Genomic DNA, 18,615 nt, shown 5'->3' with positions numbered 1-18,615 from the left:
TGTTGCTTGTCACATGCTTCTACCAGTGAGTGTTTTGACAAAATTATGAAATGTTCTGTTGTTCATATTATTGTTGTCTCGAGTTTTTCCTCGCTGCACGATGACGTAGCTAGGCTAGATATACTATGTTTACGCGCACGTCTCCACTGAGCCCATAAAGAAGCATCTCACATGCCTGTTCTGGAGAGTGGGGTGAAAAATAAATTGATAAAGACTCATCCCCGGTTTTTGCACAACAGATTACTTTTAAAGAATATTAATTTGTTTTTTTATTGTTATATCAAAAGTAATTGTTGTTGTTTTACAAAAATATAATGCATGTGTGCTATTTTAAACTTGTTTTTACTATTATTTCTACTTTTAAAACATTCACACCTGTTAAACATATCACAAACATGGAATTTTAAAAACAAAGTTATATATAATGGTTTTAATGAAGTTTGTATTTTATTTTAAAACGTGTATTTATTATATGGTTTCTGGCATGCTTTAAAAAAATTGGGTTATTGAAAAAAAAAAGAAAAGTGTGTGAAAAAGTAAAACGGTGACAACTTTTTCAAAAGAAAAAAATCTGTTCTTACTGGTTTAATGTCTGATACGTGCCCTACCCGGGCACCATATATTAAATTGATATTTGGAATAGGGAGATGGAATAGGGGCTTGCTCCGTCCACTCCATGCATCGACCTGGTATTGCAGTACCTCTGGGAATGGTGCACCTCCCCTAAAATGGTTAAAAGTTATTATTTTTGTCATGTGTGCGGTTTAAAGAAACGGTTTACATATAATTACATTTGAAAATAAGAAAACATCAAAGTAGTCCATGTGACATCAGAGGGTCAATTAGAAATATCTCACTGCACCGTAGGCACTGGGTCTGTGAACAGGGCACCTCGAACTCTTGGTTGTATTGTGTAGAAAAAACACCCTAATTCAAGACACCTAATTTACAGAAGAACGAACAATATTCACCTTATTTTCCATGAAAAAAACGGTGCCGCCATTGCGCTCGTTTTGTCATCTTCCGACTGAGGGGACTGACGGAACGTTACCACTTTTCTAACGTAAACACTTTTCTCTGACTTGAGTTATCGGTCATGCGTGGAAGTCGTTCCGATGGATGACGTAAGATGTATGCGCACCGCGTGTACCTATGCTAGTCTCTCGAGTTTGTTCATTGGAGTGAAGAAAGCAAAGTTTCCTTTCTTTGGCAAAGGAAAACCAGTCTCCTCTTGGTTTATATTGAAATCATCCTACATGTTTCTGTGCAAATCTTTGGTTTGTACTTCAGTGCATTCCTATTGAAATATATTTTTCTTAAAAAAACACGTATTTATTGAAGGCCTTTATTTAATGAACATATAGAGGTCGACCAACAGTGGATTTTGCAGATACAATAGTTAGGTTGGACCACACTGGCCGATACTGATTAACCGATAGTTTTTAAAATGGATACTGAACAAAAACTAAAATGGTGCTTAAAAAAAAAACACTGAACCCTAGTAGTAGTAGTAGTTATAATAATAAAAGTTATGATCATGATAATAATAATAGTTTTATCATGTATATAAAAGAAAAATACAGTTTTCCGATTCTCTTCGGAAAAAGCAGAGCTCCTGGAGGCATGCTGTGGGTGGAGCTATATAGTCAAGTGGGGGCGTGTGTTGTTTCCATTTAATATATATTCACTTATGTGCTGATTTCCAACAAGATACAGAAATCTGATGAAATTGTACTTGCATGAATGGGGTATTTTATCACTGGGACCGTTCCATTTTTTAATAGCAAATGATGTGGAAATTCAGTGTCGACCTGGGCCTTGTTTATAAAACATTCGTCACTGAAAAGACAACAACACAAACACACTTGCTAAACTCTGTCGCTATCCTGGAAAAACACTTATTTGGTAGGGTAAGGATGTGTTCTACCTCCTCCCATATGCGCACATTATATTCACTCCTCCTCGCTGGATGTCTAGAGAGGGGGAGCTACATGTAAGCTCCACCTATTTTCTCTGCAGTGAGCGGTCTTTCATAAGAAGGCCCAACTGTCTGAATGTAGTTGTCAATGATCGCTTTAGCCTTTGTACTACTGTAAAAACAACTAAAGGTCCAGTGGTTCAACAAGATCTGGAGTTTAGTAGATTGAGAGTTTAGATCGTGATGAACCATATGGAGTGATGTCTCATCATCACTGAAAATAATGTGACCTTAAGTGCTCCCCCTTCAGGGTCGGTGTAGAATTCATACTTACCTGGCAGGGGAGATACCATGATCAAGAAGGTGGTTCACCCAGGGCGAGGCTCAGCCATTGCACTCCGGTTGTGCTGACCCCTGCGAATTCCCCAAATGTGGGAATCTCGACTGCATAATTTCTGGTAGTGGGGGACTGCGTTCGCGCTCTCCCCTGATTTTCTGGTTAACAATAGAACTGTAATTTACACTGTTTAAGGAATTATTACTAGTTAAAAAGGGGTTTATTATAACTGTGAATAAGTTTTGGGATTTTATATCAGTATGCTTGTTTGTGATAATACATATACATAATACATATATTTGTCCTGAAATAAAATGTTTAAAGTATATATTTGCTTAATTTGTGAAAGTTCTATTAATATTGATTCTTAAGGCCTTTAAGTTTATAATTTATGGTCATTTTTATTTAGATTTCTATTCAAATGCAGTATACCCCAGTCTTTATCTCCACTCATTGTATTTGTGTCTGTAGTGAGTGTGATTTGTAGGACTCTTGAGTTATGTTTTGACCCCTCCCCTCCTCATACTGTCTCCTCCCCTCATCCCACCCCTTTACCCTCCCATTTTATCAACACTTCGTCTGCCCATTTCTTGAACCCTTTTCAAGTCTAAGGTGTGAACGACCGGTGCTCAAGTGAGGGGAGTTTAATGACCCTTTAAGCCTTACCTTACCTGAGCTGTGTTAACAATAGCATTCTGCACAAGAAGTATTAGAGGTAAAAAATAAAATAAACCTTACCTTACCAGCATCATATCTGCTGTGTCACAGAATGTGGTTCCTGCTGTTGACTGTTTGTGGGTATCGCTTCTCGGCCTTTTGGCTAAGATCAAGTGTAGTATCTGTTCTTATCAGTTTAATATCTGATACGTGCCCTACCCGGGCACCATATATTAAATTGATTTTTGGAATTGGGAGATGGAATAGGGGCTTGCTCCGTCCACTCCACGCATCGACCCGGTATTGCAGTACCTCCGGGAATGGTGCACCCCCCCTAAAATGGTTAAAAGTTATTATATTTGTCATGTGTGATGTCAGTAGATGTTTAAAGAAATGGTTTATAATATAATACTACTAATAATAAAATGTGAGGGACCCAGCCACGCGCGCAAGCTCACCTTCACTGTCTTAAAACAACATGAGGGCTGTCTTGCTCTCTCTCCCTTGCGCATATAAAAAAAAAATCAATTGACACGATGGTGTCGAGAGAAAAAAAAAAAAAAGAGTAAGACTATCCGGTGATGAAATGTTTTGATGAAAAATCTGTAACACTTAAACTATTTAACAAGGAAGTCGTGGCCTAATGGTTAGAGAGTCGGCCTCCCAATCGAAAGGTTGTGAGTTAGAGTCCCGGGCCAGCAGGAATTGAGGGTGGGGGGAGTACATGTACAGTTCTCTCTCCACCTTCAATACCACAACTTAGGTGCCCTTGAGCAAGGCATCGAACCCCCAACTGCTCCCCAGGAGCAGCAGCATAACTAACGTAGACTAGGCCACTTTGAAGTTGGAATAAAGAAATAAAATGAGTCCTCTGTAGCATCGTAACATCTCAGCACTCTAAATAGGCATAGGCCCATTTAGCCTATAAATACAAATGCCACTAATAAAACGAGTCTTTTTTTAACAACTTAAATTAAGATAAATTGTATTTGGGCAATAATGAAATTAAGATAAAGGCTCCGCCGGATTTGCTTCGCCACTAGCAGCTGACATTTAATAAAAGAATAATGCCAATATTAGCGTATATACTCTGTCCACATTTTGCATTTAATACTCAATGAATATATAGTCATTTGATAAACCTTACCTCACAGAGATTAGGCTAAGCCTACATGTTTTTGTGGAGGAAAATGATTGAATCCACTGTAGATGTCTTCAGCGCGCTCCTGCGCTCACTAATGGTGCGTAATTTTTCACTCATTCACTCATTATAAACAGGTCAAAAACTTTTCCAAACATCAGACTTTGCTTTAGTTGCTGGTGCAACCAAAACATGTTCACCAGAGGCAAGCCTCTTTTACACCTGCTCAGCATCCATTTTCACATCTTTCTCAAGCTAATCTAAACACATCACATGACCGCTCGTTTACCTCTCAAACCGGAGCGCAAGCCCGAGCTCACATAAGATATAAATTATAGGGATGGGCATTTTGGGAAATTTCTCATTTCGATCATCGATAGGTTTCAAAAACGATTAATCGATTAATCGGGGACGGGGCTTGAGGGGTCGGGGCATGGCCATAATGTATATAATAAAATAATAAAAAAAAGATTGTTATGAAAATAAAATAAAAAAATCTGACATGAAAATCTGTCTATGAAAACATAAACACATGATTAGGACAGGTTATATAATGATTATGATGAAGCAATGTTATTAATAAAGGAGCAAGAAATATCTGCCTGAGGTGAAGAGTATACCAATAAATGGAAGCTAATTCTATGACACATCCTATGATAAATCAGATAACTGAGATACATATCAGACGTAAAATTACAACATGTATCAGCGCAAAAGGATGATAAGTTACGCGTTAGACAGACAGAGAGAGAGAGAGAGAGAGAGCGCGCGCGAGCTCCCGCTGATGCGTTTTCATGACAGCACGCTGAAAGATGGGCAAGGGCAGATTTTACAATAGATTCCTTTAAAGTTCTCATTGTAAATATATGGCAGATTTGTGCTATATTTTCATCTACGTTAAGTGTAATAGTTGTAATTAAGTTTTATTTTTAAGTTAAGTTTTATTTTCCATAAACCACCTGCGCGTTTTCGAAGCCATATGAATTGAATTATGCCCACAAATATGATGGAAAAAAAGCTCGGCTGCATTATTATAACATCAATAATAAAATATCAATAATAATAGAAAAATAAAACATTTAAGAGCAATATTATCAGGCATTGGTTATATGAGCATGAAACAAATCGCTGATATGTCACTGTCGTTTTTTTTTATGTATTTTAATATTTAATTAATATTTTGTATTCAATTTGCACTTTCTGATCAACCAAAATATTATTTAAATATTATTTAACAGCATGGAAATCACTGATTATTGCTAAATAATTGAATAAGATGTAAAATATATTTAAGATAAAAACTGACAAATAATTTTTATTTTCGTCATCTCTCCGAATATGATATAATTAGGCTACAAATATATCCAGTGCATTTTTATTTTATAAAGACCATTTCATTATTTGTCTGTGATTTAAAAATTAACACACAAAGATACTTTTTTCTTTTTTTGCTACTTATTCAACGGCATTTTTTGTAACAAAACATGGTCTTCCAGCAGCATATTTTGATCCAGCGGTGAAACGTAGTTTTTAAAAGATAAAGAAAAAAGTTCACCAAGTTTAACCAAACAACTATTAATAAGGTATAAAACAGAGACCAAATAGCCTAGATATTTTAACTATGGCTAAAACTCAAAACTAAAATAATAATATTATATTTAAAAAATGGGTATTAGGCTATATTTACCGCGACCGGTTTCTATTCAAAAACATAAGGCGGTCTACGTGCTCAGATGAGAGCCGAGTGTGCAGCCTGTTCACATTTAAGTGGAATAAATTCGCTCCGCTGGAACAGATGTTGCAGGAACAGCCAGGTACCGCTGGACAAGTAAACCTTCTCTGTCCCTGAAACTAAAGGGCACCAAATCTTTCACCACCATTTCAGCGAATAGCTTTGTCGTCTTCTCGGTTCTGCCTGCTTTGCATTTAGGTCTTACAGCAGGTGATTCAATGCTCGTCTGAGTTCCGCTCTGTTATCGCCAGATATTTTATCTACAAATTTTAGATGATGGCGGATTGTATTTGTTGTAGATTTGTGTGACAGCTTGGCGCTGCACAGCTTACCCTGAACTGTTTTTTCATCGTTCTTCTCAAAGGGAAGCCAGCCATCACTACGTGACTTTGAGGCCATGATTATGTCGTCTTACGTCTTTTGAGGCATCAAGTGGGAAACTAACCAATCAGAGACCAGGGCGCCGCCCAGCGTGCTGCCATAACCATAATAATAATAATAATAATTTCGATCATCGTTTACGTGATCGATCATCGCTGTCGCGGTCGAGTACTCGAGTAATCGATCACTTTTGCACATCCCTAATAAATTAAGCCCGAACCCGACCAAACCCAAGATCTTCAGCTCTAATTGGCATGAAGTGCTGTCAGCTGGCAATGGTGGCTTATTTTCATAACTCAGCATCTCCTGTAAGAGGTCGCTTTCGACGTCACTTGGTCAGGCGCATATTTGCTGGTATTTTCTGTCTAGCTTTCGCAATGCATACTGCACTTTTGGAATTCTTTATTTTCTTTTTCTGCTTGTTTGTGAGTTTTTAATTGTTTATTTTTTTTTTTTTTTTTAAATAATGTACATATTTGGTTAACCCCTTACTAGTAACCCCCTTTTTTGGCATGGAGACCGAAATTACATACCCAAAATAAAAATGTTTCTGCTCATGATTCTTTCTGACTAGATACATAATCAACCTTTGTTCACAAAGCTGACACTTTAAAGTTTACTGTTCAGGAATCAGAATCACTCAGACTGTTATGATAATAGAGATATATAAGCTCAAACATAAAAACAAAAATAAAAATATAAAAAACATATGTTTTAAATGTATTTTAAAAAATGTTGATGTAGGAAATGAGTTTGAAAACACAGTGTAGCTAAGGCCACAAGTCTTCCGAAACTCCAATTTCATAATCAAATCTGTAAAACTGTGAATTTTATGAAATATTTTCTAAGGCCATGTCATGTGTGTTTTTAGAGAAGGTTAATCAGATGGATTTATGGCACTTGTCATCTCTAGAAGATCTCACATGTAAACATTCCTGTGCTCTTTGTGTATGTTTCACTGTTGAAAGCTGCCCGATTCATTATTCTATTGTTCTCACCAAACGAGTCTTTCACACCTCCGCCAGGTATGACACATTATCTGCATTATTCTTTTATCATTATTCTTTTGTTTTTATTCCACCTTTATTAGCCTTGATTGTGGTTTTTCAGGCTTTACAAAGCAACAAAGCAGCGATCTCACTTCAGTCTCTCTTTGCATTTAGCCCCTATTTATCAAAAGTCTTACTATAAAAATACAACAAAACATTTCCTTACGACCTTACGTGAATTATTGAGACAAAAATGCATTATGAAGAAGAAAAGCACCTGCTATTAGTAGCATTGGTGCTAACGTTAGCATCAAGCTACATCTGACAATTTATGAAATTATTAGTACACTTTTACTCAAAACTCACTTTAAACCCCGATCAAGTGTTTATAATAACTTCCTTTAGCGATCAGGGGTGGAATTTGGTCGTTTACTGTTGTAAAAATGTTATTTGTAGCCTTTTTCATCGCTGCACAAGTTAGCATTTCCGATGTACATTTTCGATTATTTTTTATAAAAAAGCCCCAGATCTAAAGAAATTCTCATACCAAGCTTTACTATCGTAATCGCGGGTTTATTATTCGGATATTTTGTGTGTACAGTTTTGGCCAGATAACTACCAGGAAGTGTGCAGGAAGCATGTGACACGATGGGCGGTGTCCAGTAGAGCTGTAGTCAAGTCCGGCTTTGCCGAGTCCAAGTCAAGTCCAAGTCCAGGACTATTCGAGACCGAGTCAAGACCCGAGTCCAAAGAGGTTCGAGTCCAAGTCCAAGTCCAAAAGTTTCGAGTCCAAGTCCAAGACCGAGTCCAAATGAAAGGAAAAAGGGTCCTCTTCAAGACCACATACTTAACTACTGATAATGTTTGTGATGCGAGAGAAAGCATATCTCCTATTCTAAGAAAATCATTTTACATTATTATTTGTAATGATCAAAAAGCATGTGCAAAGTAACAACTCTGTAGGACAGGGGTCTCCAAACTACATCCTGGATGGCCAGTGTCCTGAAAAGTTTAGCTCCAACTGGCCTTAAAACACCTGGAAGATTAGTGTATCTAGTAAGAGCTTGATAAGGTTCAAGTGTGTATAATTAGGGTTAAAGCTAACAGGGGCGTTAAACAAGATCCTGGGCCCTATGCATAGGCAGTCCTGATGGGCCCCCATGGCCCCCACCCATGAAAATATCCAGGTAAAAAATATATATTTCAGATTCATACTTTTCAAGGGCCCTCTCTTCCTTTGGGGCCCTGGTAATGAGTACTGGTTTTACCCCCAGTCCGACCCTGGGAGCTAAACTTGGATAAACAAACAAAGTTTGGAACTGTAAGGTCAAATAATTTTTATGTACTTTATTTTTTGTTGACATTATATCTGTGGTCAAAAATGTATATGACTATGCCAATTGGCACAGTGCACAGACACACGCAAAGCTCGGGATATGACAAATGCGCGCAGCAAGGCTAGAATGGATACGTTTGGCTCTACTGGACATGCGCACATAAATACAGCAAAATTTTTGTCATACTGTGCTTGTGCTTGCATAGACTAGTCGAGCTCTGTCGGAAACAATCGACTACTCCAGCATGCATAAAGCATACAAAGTGTTTGCAAGTACGACGTGAATTTTAGAATTACAATATTGCGTGTAGCTGTTACTATATGACCTTATCTATGTTGCATGTAAAAATAAAATATGTAATGTAATAATTAGGGTTGTGCCTGAAGCCGAATATGGCACGGATAATGGCTTAAAAAACCAATAACGCTCAAGGAATAATTCTGCCTGAATACTCGGCTAAAGCTGACAGAGTCTGGTGTTTGCTAGATAACAGGTGAGCCAGGGCATCAGCGCCAGAAGTGAATGAATGTAAACTTTATGAGTGAAGAGAGCGCAAATCAAACACCGCATTGTTGTCGCCTCTCTGTGCATCTCTCAGAAATCAGAGCGTTGCAAGAGTAATTTTACCTATAATAATACATCATAGCTACACGTTATATTATTTGTATATATTTAAAAGGCAAATATTGAAAGCTTAGGCTACCATGATACGAATGAATGGAATAAGCATAGCGCGCTCACTAATCAAACAGCCGCGCTGCGCGTCTCAGTCTCTCAAAAACCAAATCAGTTCTCTCTCCAGAGTAGGCTAATGATCAGCTTAGATACGGATACATTGTCTACTTGTCCTACATGTTTGCATCTTTACCTTTTGCTGGTTTGCGCGGAACACACACATCTGTTTAGTGAAGTTCATTAACATTAAGACTCGCTTAAAGTGTTCTGCGTAATGAGAATGTGCGCATTGAATGGATTCAGTCGTGTTCAAATGATCACTAAACGTTTGTCATGACATCTCTCTGCTTGCATGATAAATATTATTTTAGAAATTAATAATTATTTCAGTTTAACACGACATACTTGTTCAGTGATAACTACGAAAAAATATATAAAAAGTCATAACAGTCTTATCAAGTAACTGTACGATATTGTATCCGAATGCGGATAGGAAACATTTTGTGATTGTTACAGATACAAATACTGGCTGTTACATGAAAATGTAAATATGTAATGTCATATATAAAGTTTTTAAAATTTACATATGTAATTGTTGCATAAGGCTATACATTAATACGCGTTTATTGATTAAAAAAAGGCTATCTAGGTGTAGACGTAAATAAAACACAATCTAACAGGTAGAAAATTAAATTAGAAACATCTAAACTTTTCAGGTCGCACCACTGGTCATGCCCATCCTTTCCCGGAACAATACTGAAAGCTAAGGCAAGATGGAGAAACAGTTGTACAAGGATAGCCATTTTTTAAATGAATCTATTAGCAGAGCTACTGCAAGTGATTTTAAGTGCTGGAATTCCATTTATTCTTTGCTGAAACTTCTGCGTCATCATGGAGAGCAGGTCATGGTTGCCCAGCAACAGCAGAAGCCACTGGAGCGCGAGCGTAGAGTGCAGGCTACAGAGTGCTTTGGAAATAAGGAGAGCGGCGCGCCTAGCGTTTTCCACACGTTTTCAGTCGCGACATCATGCAAATGTGGTTTTGTATTGAAGGAGAAATTTTTTATTTTATTTTTTTTGCTGGACTCGGTCGAGACCAACTAGAAGACTTGGCGAGTCCAATGGCCAAGTCCGAGACAAGTCCGAGTGCAAATTCAACGAGTCCGAGACAAGTCCGAGACGACAGAAAAATGTCTCGAGTCCGGACTCGAGTCCAAGACCGGACTCGAGTACTACAGCCCTAGTGTCCAGATATGACACTCTCAGATTGACATTGGGAAGGCCCAATCGGAGTCTGAGTGACACACAGCACGAGCTGACAACATAGCAAACACATACACAGATCGCTGGGAGAGGCTGTTTATCATCTGATCGCGTAAATCCGTGGAAAATGAATAGAAATGACGATTCTGTCTGAAGAAATATGAAGTAAACATCAGTAAATATATCCATATATCTCCGCAGATATGCATCTTTGGTCTATAAATCCTTATTGACGCTGTTCTGTGAGTCTATGTGTACACAAATAAAATGCTGCTGACGTGACGGAATATGAGTGAGTGGTGAATTTCTATTCAAAATGTGGCATAATACGGATTTATTATTTTGCACTCCTGACATAAATCACTAAATATCTGTCACTGCAACAATGTTTTATCAAAATATTGGTCAAATATCGAAGCTAGAGTCTTTAAACTTTCAATTGATGCACAGTTTTTCCAGATGAAGTAAGACAGTGATGTTTAATGTGCTGTGAAAGTGAAACAATAATAAACTGGGGCCGTCGGCGATGTTTGCACGCAAAGGGGATGAAATCGATTCCCTATTTTCATTTTCGAAACTTGTTTTGGTTGGTCCGATCGATTGAGCAATCGATTTTTTAACGAAAAGTGACAGCCGTAGTTAATGTTAACAATTCAAACCATACCCTAAAGTTACAAACAAATAATTTACTCTAATTTAAATAATACGGTTTAAATGATTTAAAATGAGAATGTAAGGGTGCTCACCCCATTTTTGTTTGTTAGAAAAATTTGATTTCATATCGCAATATATATTGCAGAAAAATAAAATATCGTAATTTTTTTCCCAATATCGTGCAGCCCTAGCAGGAACCAGGATCTTAAAGTTCTGGGTAAAAATTGCACTTCAGAAAGTTCCTGCTGGTGAGGTAGTACTTTTCAAGATCTGGAACTTTCAGGGGCGGGACTTGGGCGCTCAACATGCTGATAGGTTGAGTTCATGCTGCAATGTGATTTCAACCACCATTTATTCAGATAATTTTTTAAATATTACTGTTATTGGGTCATGAAATGTAGTTTTAGAAGTATTTCAGGCGATAATGTAGTTGTTTAAAACTCAAATCTGCTGTTTATTTATAAAGACAGTGCCTATTTAAAAATGTGTTTTTTACATATATAATATGGTTTAACTGGTTACCGTGTGATCTGGTGACCAACTTCCTGGTTCAGGTCTGATATTCTTGCGCTTGCGGCATTCTGAAAAGTTGAGATGTGGTGCGGACGCGCCTGGAAAAAACGAGCTTATCGCGCGCCTACATTGGAAATAACGAACTTGAGAGCGCAAAAGACGTGATATGTGAACGGCCCCTTAAAAATCAGTCACACACCACCGAGCTACCCAAAATCAGCTCCAGACCTCTGGAAACCATGTTAAACCATAGCAGAACCCTGCCTACATTTTATGGCTTGTGATGCTAAAGAACATTTCATGAGGTCTCAGACAACTGTAAATTTATGGCTTCTGTGGTTTAATTATAAACGCTATCATAAACTCAGATTTACCATAGTAAAATAATTTTCTTTCCCTCTTTATTATTTTATACTGTAAAAACTTCAACCACATTGGTTGAAAATGAATAAAGGTTGAAATATTATATTAGAAGTTGTACTTATATTTTTTTTTTGTAAAGTTATCCAAAGGATTCACTAGCTAATTAAAAAAAATAACATTAGATTATTTATTGTAATAAAATAATCGTTAGATTAGTCGACTAAGCGAAAAAATAATCGTTAAATTAGTCGACAGAAAAATATAATCATTAGTTGCAGCTCTAATCTGTGCGCGGTAGTCCTCAATGTTACCTGCTTCTGCAATGAGAAAGGCCTTTCTCAACAGTTTTGGACATGGCAGCCCATGGCAGAATTGTTGGCAAAAAATTCCTTAAAAGCAGAGAAAACACACACAAACCTTTATTATTGGTGGTGAAAAAAAAAACCTTATACTGTGGATTCAGAGATTTGAACCTATTACAGTGAGGTTTCCTGCTGTGCTGAAGTCAGATGGAAATCTGCAGTCATATGCAATTTTCAAGGTCCCGTTATTCGCAGTTTTTTGAAGCTTCGTGTTTACAGTGTACAATATAACGTGTTCATGTTTCGCGTGTAAAAAACAAGTATTTTTCACGCAATTCACCTATCTGTATACCTCTGTTTTCACTCTCATAAAAACGGGCTGATGACTTCCTTGTTCTATAAAGTCCCTCCTTCAGAAATACGTAACGAGTTCTGATTGGGCCAGTGGTTCCTGTGTTGTGATTCGACAGCAGCTGAGCGTGCACTGCCCTCCTGCTAACGTGATTGGGCTAGAATGCACGTGCTAGAGATGTACTTATAATCACAGGAGCGTTTTTACTGACGAGATGTGCATGAAAACCTTAACAAAAACGCAGCTCTTCCTCTTCTCTGTCGGAGCGCAACTAGACCACGCCCCCTTTTTTGTGTGGGCGGAGGTTAGTCAAAACACTGTTTTAGTGACGTTATTACTGCAGGAACTAGAGGGCTGTAGTCCAAACGGGTCGTTTTTTGTAGGCGAATTCTGATAAATAAAATATCTCGCTTAGCATTGAACTTTGAGCTTTAGCATTTTACAGATATTATTTATACTCTTAACAACAACATTACACACTAACTAAAGTTTAAAACATGGGATCACGGAGAAGGGGACCTTTTAATGTTGTTTTTTTTTTTTTTTTTTTTTTTTTTTAAGTGTTTTGGTAAACACTAACTTTGACTTACATGTGATCTTCCCAGGTTTTTCGTACTGGTTGAGGAGGATGGTGTACAAGTCCTTTCTTTGCAGGTACTTCTCGCAGTGGCTCTCCAGGACCTGCCTCCACACTTTTGCCATGGTGTTGCCCTCGGTGCAAACCTTCATCAGGCAGATAACCTGCTTGTCCACACCTCGCCAATCTATCAGAAATCAAATCATTGTGAAATTGTCCAGAGAATTCACCGTAGCGTCAAGACAGCAGGGAACACGGATCTGTGAGCTGGATAAGGATGCACGCGTCCCATGAGAGGCACCGACTGATGGAGTATTCCTCCTACTCCTTTGCAGCCTTTTTGCAAGCGTTGCATGCAAGGACTTCTGTCAGCATGGAGTACCAGCCAGACATGTGGCAGATCTGCCTGACTGTTTTCGAATACCCACAACGTTAAGAAAGGCCTTCTGACTGGAACGTGCCGAGCAGTCAGACCTTGGACACCGAAGACCGTAACGCCACACTACGACTGGTCTCCAGAAAACAACGGAGCTATGAAAGGGTCTGCTGAGGGGACTTTTCCTTCCACCACTTCAGGAAATTCAGGAGGGTGAAACCACATTCTGTTGTCCTTCAGCTGCTGTGGGAGGGTCCCTACCTGAAGCGCTTCAGAGACTTGGTGGTGATGTCCTTCGCCTTCATCACCAGCTACTGCTGCACAGAGCGGTGCGTCTCCTGTGCCATTTTCCTCTCGTGGTCGGTCCCGGCTTGGGGGTCAATCTGAAGATTCTTGTGCAGGCTGTACCACTGCCACTTCTCCAGGAATGTAAATGACCTGAAGCGGCCCTGCCCATTAATGGCCCTGTCCATGTTGATCTCGAGGTGACAGGAGTCTTGTGGACACAGCTGCAAATACTTCAGTAGGAAATCCTTCACCCACTTGTCAGGGCTCGCTTTTCTTTCATGATGAGAAGCACCAGGCTGCAGCTTGCAGATCGAGGCAGGGCTACATGTGTCACCTCACCCCATAACTACTCTGATTGGTTCGACCATCTTTCATAGACATACATGATAGGAAATCCAATATTTGGTGTACGACAGTATATTGTTTAAAAAGCTAAAAACGCTGTACAGTTTTACAAAGCTTTCATTATAATGCACAGAAGATTACAGTATGAAAAAGAAAATGAAAAGGATGTATCGGTATTGTTTTAACTTGTATCTTGACAAGACAATTATTGTTACATATAAATTATCTTTCATGGAGTTGATAAATGACAACTCAATAGGCTAATGTGTCTGCTGTGTGCCATTTCAATTTTTATGAACCTTAATTTTCTTTACTACGTTGCAAAACATTGACTTCTTCCCCTTTATTTCAGGAAATATGCTCTTCCTTGTGTTTTTAAGGTGAAGAAAGCGAGAAACTTTCATTTCTACCGGCCACTGATGATTCAGAAAGGACACACCTGTAATCTGTTGCTTCAGTAATAAATTCAATTTCATGCACATCATGCTCTTATTTTAGTGCAGTTAAAATTATTTTAGCAAACATTTTCATAAATTTTTACACAATTTTAAGTTTTAATCATTCAATGGTATTATTTAGAGATTAGTGATGCAAATGCATTTTAGACCCTTTGTTTTTACTCAGTCCATGTAATAAACTCATATCCTAGAAATAATCCATGCATAAGTTCTGATATGACCGGTTTCAGGGGTGACCAAAATAAAAAAAAAAAAATCACATTTTGACTCATTCCTAGTTCGAACCAATTCCGAAAATCTAAACCACAGCGGTCAAATATTGAGAGAAACTTAAAAAAGTATCATCTATTTATATTAAATTAATATATTAAATTTGCCTCTTCTCAGAGACCCATTTTGTGACCATTATTGAGCTGATAATTTTTAAGTTAGCTGGAATTATTTGGGACATTAATGTAGCTTAATGCATTAATGTGTTTTAAAAAGACCAAACTACGTAAACACCATTAATAATAAAGCATTATATTCTCAGACAAGCAGATGAAAGTGAAAGTGAAAGTGAAGTGACATTCAGCCAAGTATGGTGACCCATACTCAGAATTTGTGCTCTGCATTTAACCCATCCGAAATGCACACACACACAGAGCACTGAACAGAAACACACACACTGTGAGCACACACCCGGAGCAGTGGGCAGCCATTTATGCTGCGGCGCCCGGGGAGCAGTTGGGGGTTCGATGCCTTGCTCAAGGGCACCTAAGTCATGGTATTGAAGGTGGAGAGAGAACTGTACATGCACTCCCCCCACCCACAATTCCGTCCGGCTCGAGACTAGAACCCACAACCCTTCGATTGGGAGTGCAACCCTCTAACCATTAGGCCACGACTTCCCAGAATAGGAACGCAAGGTGTTTAATCAGGTTACGTGTTAAACATTTTCCTTCCATAGAAAATCATCATCTTAAAAGGTAAACACTTAATGTGGCGTAATGCATTAAAACGTGTTTTAAATAAGACCAAACTCAGTAAACCTTTTTAATAAAGCATTCTATTTAAAGACGAGCAGGTAATGGGAGGAAAATGCTTTACACATAATTAAACATGTTATATTCCTATTCTGGGCTCAAATCTGCTTGTCTGTGAATAATATGCTTTATTAGTCATTTGTTTACTGAATTGAGGTAATGGGGTGACATCTAATTTTGGCTGAAGACATAGAAATTGTAATGACTTTTTTTAAAGATAACCTCAAAAAACAGTCTATGCTGCTGTGCAAATAGTGCAGAGCAATGGCCACTGTAGACTTTAGACAGTCCGGCCTGTCGATTGGTCACGAGTCTACAGTGATCCAATCAGAAGGCTGGACTGTCTAAAGCTTAGACCAAACTGGTCCCATCATCCACAGTTATTATAATGTTGTGTGTTTGTGTGTGTGTGTTGGTCATTCTACAGAAACATCTATTTTTCTGTCCCTAGCCTTTACAGAAATATTACAATTGAAAAACACAGTAGTGTTAAACTTGTTAAATATTTGAAAATAAAAGAATGTGTTGTTTGACCAATTAGACCTTGCGCCATCAATGTGGCAATATTTGTTTTTAATTAATTCTAAAGAATTACAAGCACCACAAAACTGCTTATCCCCACAGCCATGTACAGAGGGAAATTGCTTTACTTTGCAGTCAAAAGCAGGTTTTTCTACCCTTTAAAATATAATAATGTATTCATATCGATCAAATATGTGATATAAATGGCATAATAAAACAAAATGATGAATTTTATAAAATGATGAAAACCGTGGTCCCCGAAGTTGTCACTGGTGTTATTTATTTTGAAATAAAAATCACACTGATATCATCACTTGACTTCCTCCTTCCTATTTGATAAAGATCTATGAAAAAGGTAATGTACGCAAAAGCCCTGTTCGGACGGGACTAGTTTTACAGGGGGTCGTTAGAGAAATCGGTTTCACAGACGTCCTTGGTGTATTTTAATCCCGTCCCAATCTGCCACGTCTGTGTTTTTCTCACACAACCTCTCTGTGATAATTCCAGAGCAAATTACCTACTGTTTACTCCGTGATCCTCTGAGAAAAATAATTTTTTGCGTTTCCTCGTGTGTTTTGGCCCATGTGAATTGCCGTAGATGTATTTTACCACGTACAATGTTTGATATATTTGCTTCCCGGCAAATAAATAATAATAAATAACAATAAGAAATAAATTGAAATAAAATTAAGAGTGAACCGTTAATACTGGCTATTGTAATATCAGCATCAGGTAAGATTACTCAACGTTTATTTATGCACTCGGTTACATAATCTTTTAAGTACAGATGTACCTTTAAACTAACAGAGACAAGTGAAGTACTTCCTGGGGGTCGAGCGTAGCAGACTCAAACTGAGTTTGATGACGTAGATGAGACGTGAGCAACAAGTCTGACTGTGCCAAAAGGAATCTGAATCACTCTTGCAGAGACGGCGAGCGTGAACAGGAGCACATTTTGGTAAGTATTGATTCATTATGTTTCATTTTGCATAGTATTTGTTACATTTTTTAAAGCCAGTACACCATATTAAGTTATGCATAATATTAAAAAGTTATGTTAAATTATATTCAACTTGTGATATGAATTCATAAGTTATCCATGTACATGCAAGGAGATAACAAGATAGCAATAATTAGCCTGCGCCTTGAATGTTAACTAAATGCTAGTTAACATTAGTAATTAATTTTAAACCGCTAAGTTGAATAAGTTAAATAAGTCATATTTATTTAACCGCCCAGGGAGCGCATATTTTAAATATTAAGCATGATTAAATTAGGCATTGGTAAAGATAACGTGCTTGCTGGGCACATGTTAATTGATGAACATGGTGTTGTATAACGTTAATGGTCACCGAATATAACCACAAAATGGCGTTAACTGTTATCTACATTGCAAGAGAAATGGACGAATCATTCATATAAGAGTTATAGTAAATCGCTTGGGACAAAAATGTCTGCTTTGGCCTGTTAAATAACATATAGATAATAAATGGACAATAACTTATGTCACCAATAACAGTCATTTTTGTATCCATTCAATATATTCATTTTAATTAGTCTCTTAAAATTGCTCATTCTACTTGATTTCATCTCTTTGTGTAAAACATTTGACCATATAATATTCCAACGTGTAAAGAATTGTGAGCTAGGTTGTTAAATCATGTAGTTTTGGCTAATAAATCATGGTCAAAAACACTTGAACAGAAATGGTTTCCTTTATTTCACATTAGGTTATGTAGGATGGAACATGTTGTAGATGGCTTCCGACCAGGATGAAAGGGATCACATTCATCTTCAAGCGTATCCTTTATCTGTAAATAAATAAAGGAATAACGTTAAACACGATTGACAATGAGATGTTTTTTTTTTCTTCCATTGCATGTATAATTTCATGATAATTTCCGCATCCTCCATTAATATAGATACCCTGTTATCCATACTACATTATTTAATGAAGTAGATAAATTATTTAAAGTTTGTGGATAAGTGTTACTTCATATGTAGTGAATACTTAATACTTGCCACATACCAAATTATATTTCAATTCCTCAAAACGTTGTTGAACAATTTTGTCCCGTTGCTTTTATGGACTCTCTATGGGCTTCTCTCTTGACTTTATGCCTCCACTTCCCCCCGATTGCTTCATAGACGGTAAAAGATTGCCTGTGAGCTTCTCCTGTCCATACGGTAATTTCTCGCAGGTTATGACGCAATTGTTAGCCTATTTTCACAAAAACCATAACATGAGATACAAGGTAAGGGAGCCTTTAATTATTTCTAAAGAAACACGAAAATGTATAAATGGACAAATGGAGTCTTTAAAGCCTCAGATGTAGAGTTATTCGCTGTCAAAGTGGCGCCAAAATGAATGGGAGTCAATGCCCGGGAGAAGGGTATAACTGCAGCCTGGA

At 37.7% G+C, this 18,615-nt stretch overlaps 2 non-coding genes and 1 pseudogene across 2 annotated transcripts; all 3 read left to right on the top strand.

The window, feature by feature from the left end:
- The first annotated feature begins 547 nt into the window (after nucleotides 1-547).
- On the top strand, nucleotides 548-723 carry LOC113106654 (uncharacterized; annotated as a pseudogene).
- Nucleotides 724-2,244: 1,521 nt separating this feature from the next.
- Nucleotides 2,245-2,408, top strand: LOC113106638 (U1 spliceosomal RNA). The gene has a single exon (XR_003292513.1). It is a non-coding gene; the product is annotated as a U1 spliceosomal RNA (small nuclear RNA).
- A 647-nt stretch (nucleotides 2,409-3,055) lies between these two features.
- LOC113106652 (U2 spliceosomal RNA) lies at nucleotides 3,056-3,246 on the top strand. Its single transcript, XR_003292527.1, has one exon. It is a non-coding gene; the product is annotated as a U2 spliceosomal RNA (small nuclear RNA).
- The last annotated feature ends 15,369 nt before the right edge of the window (nucleotides 3,247-18,615 follow it).

This window comes from Carassius auratus, chromosome 7 (assembly GCF_003368295.1).
Source record: "Carassius auratus strain Wakin chromosome 7, ASM336829v1, whole genome shotgun sequence".
Classification (NCBI taxonomy): Eukaryota; Metazoa; Chordata; class Actinopteri; order Cypriniformes; family Cyprinidae; genus Carassius; species Carassius auratus.
Note: the sequence above shows the minus strand (reverse complement) of the source record. Positions and strands in the feature narration are given on the sequence as shown.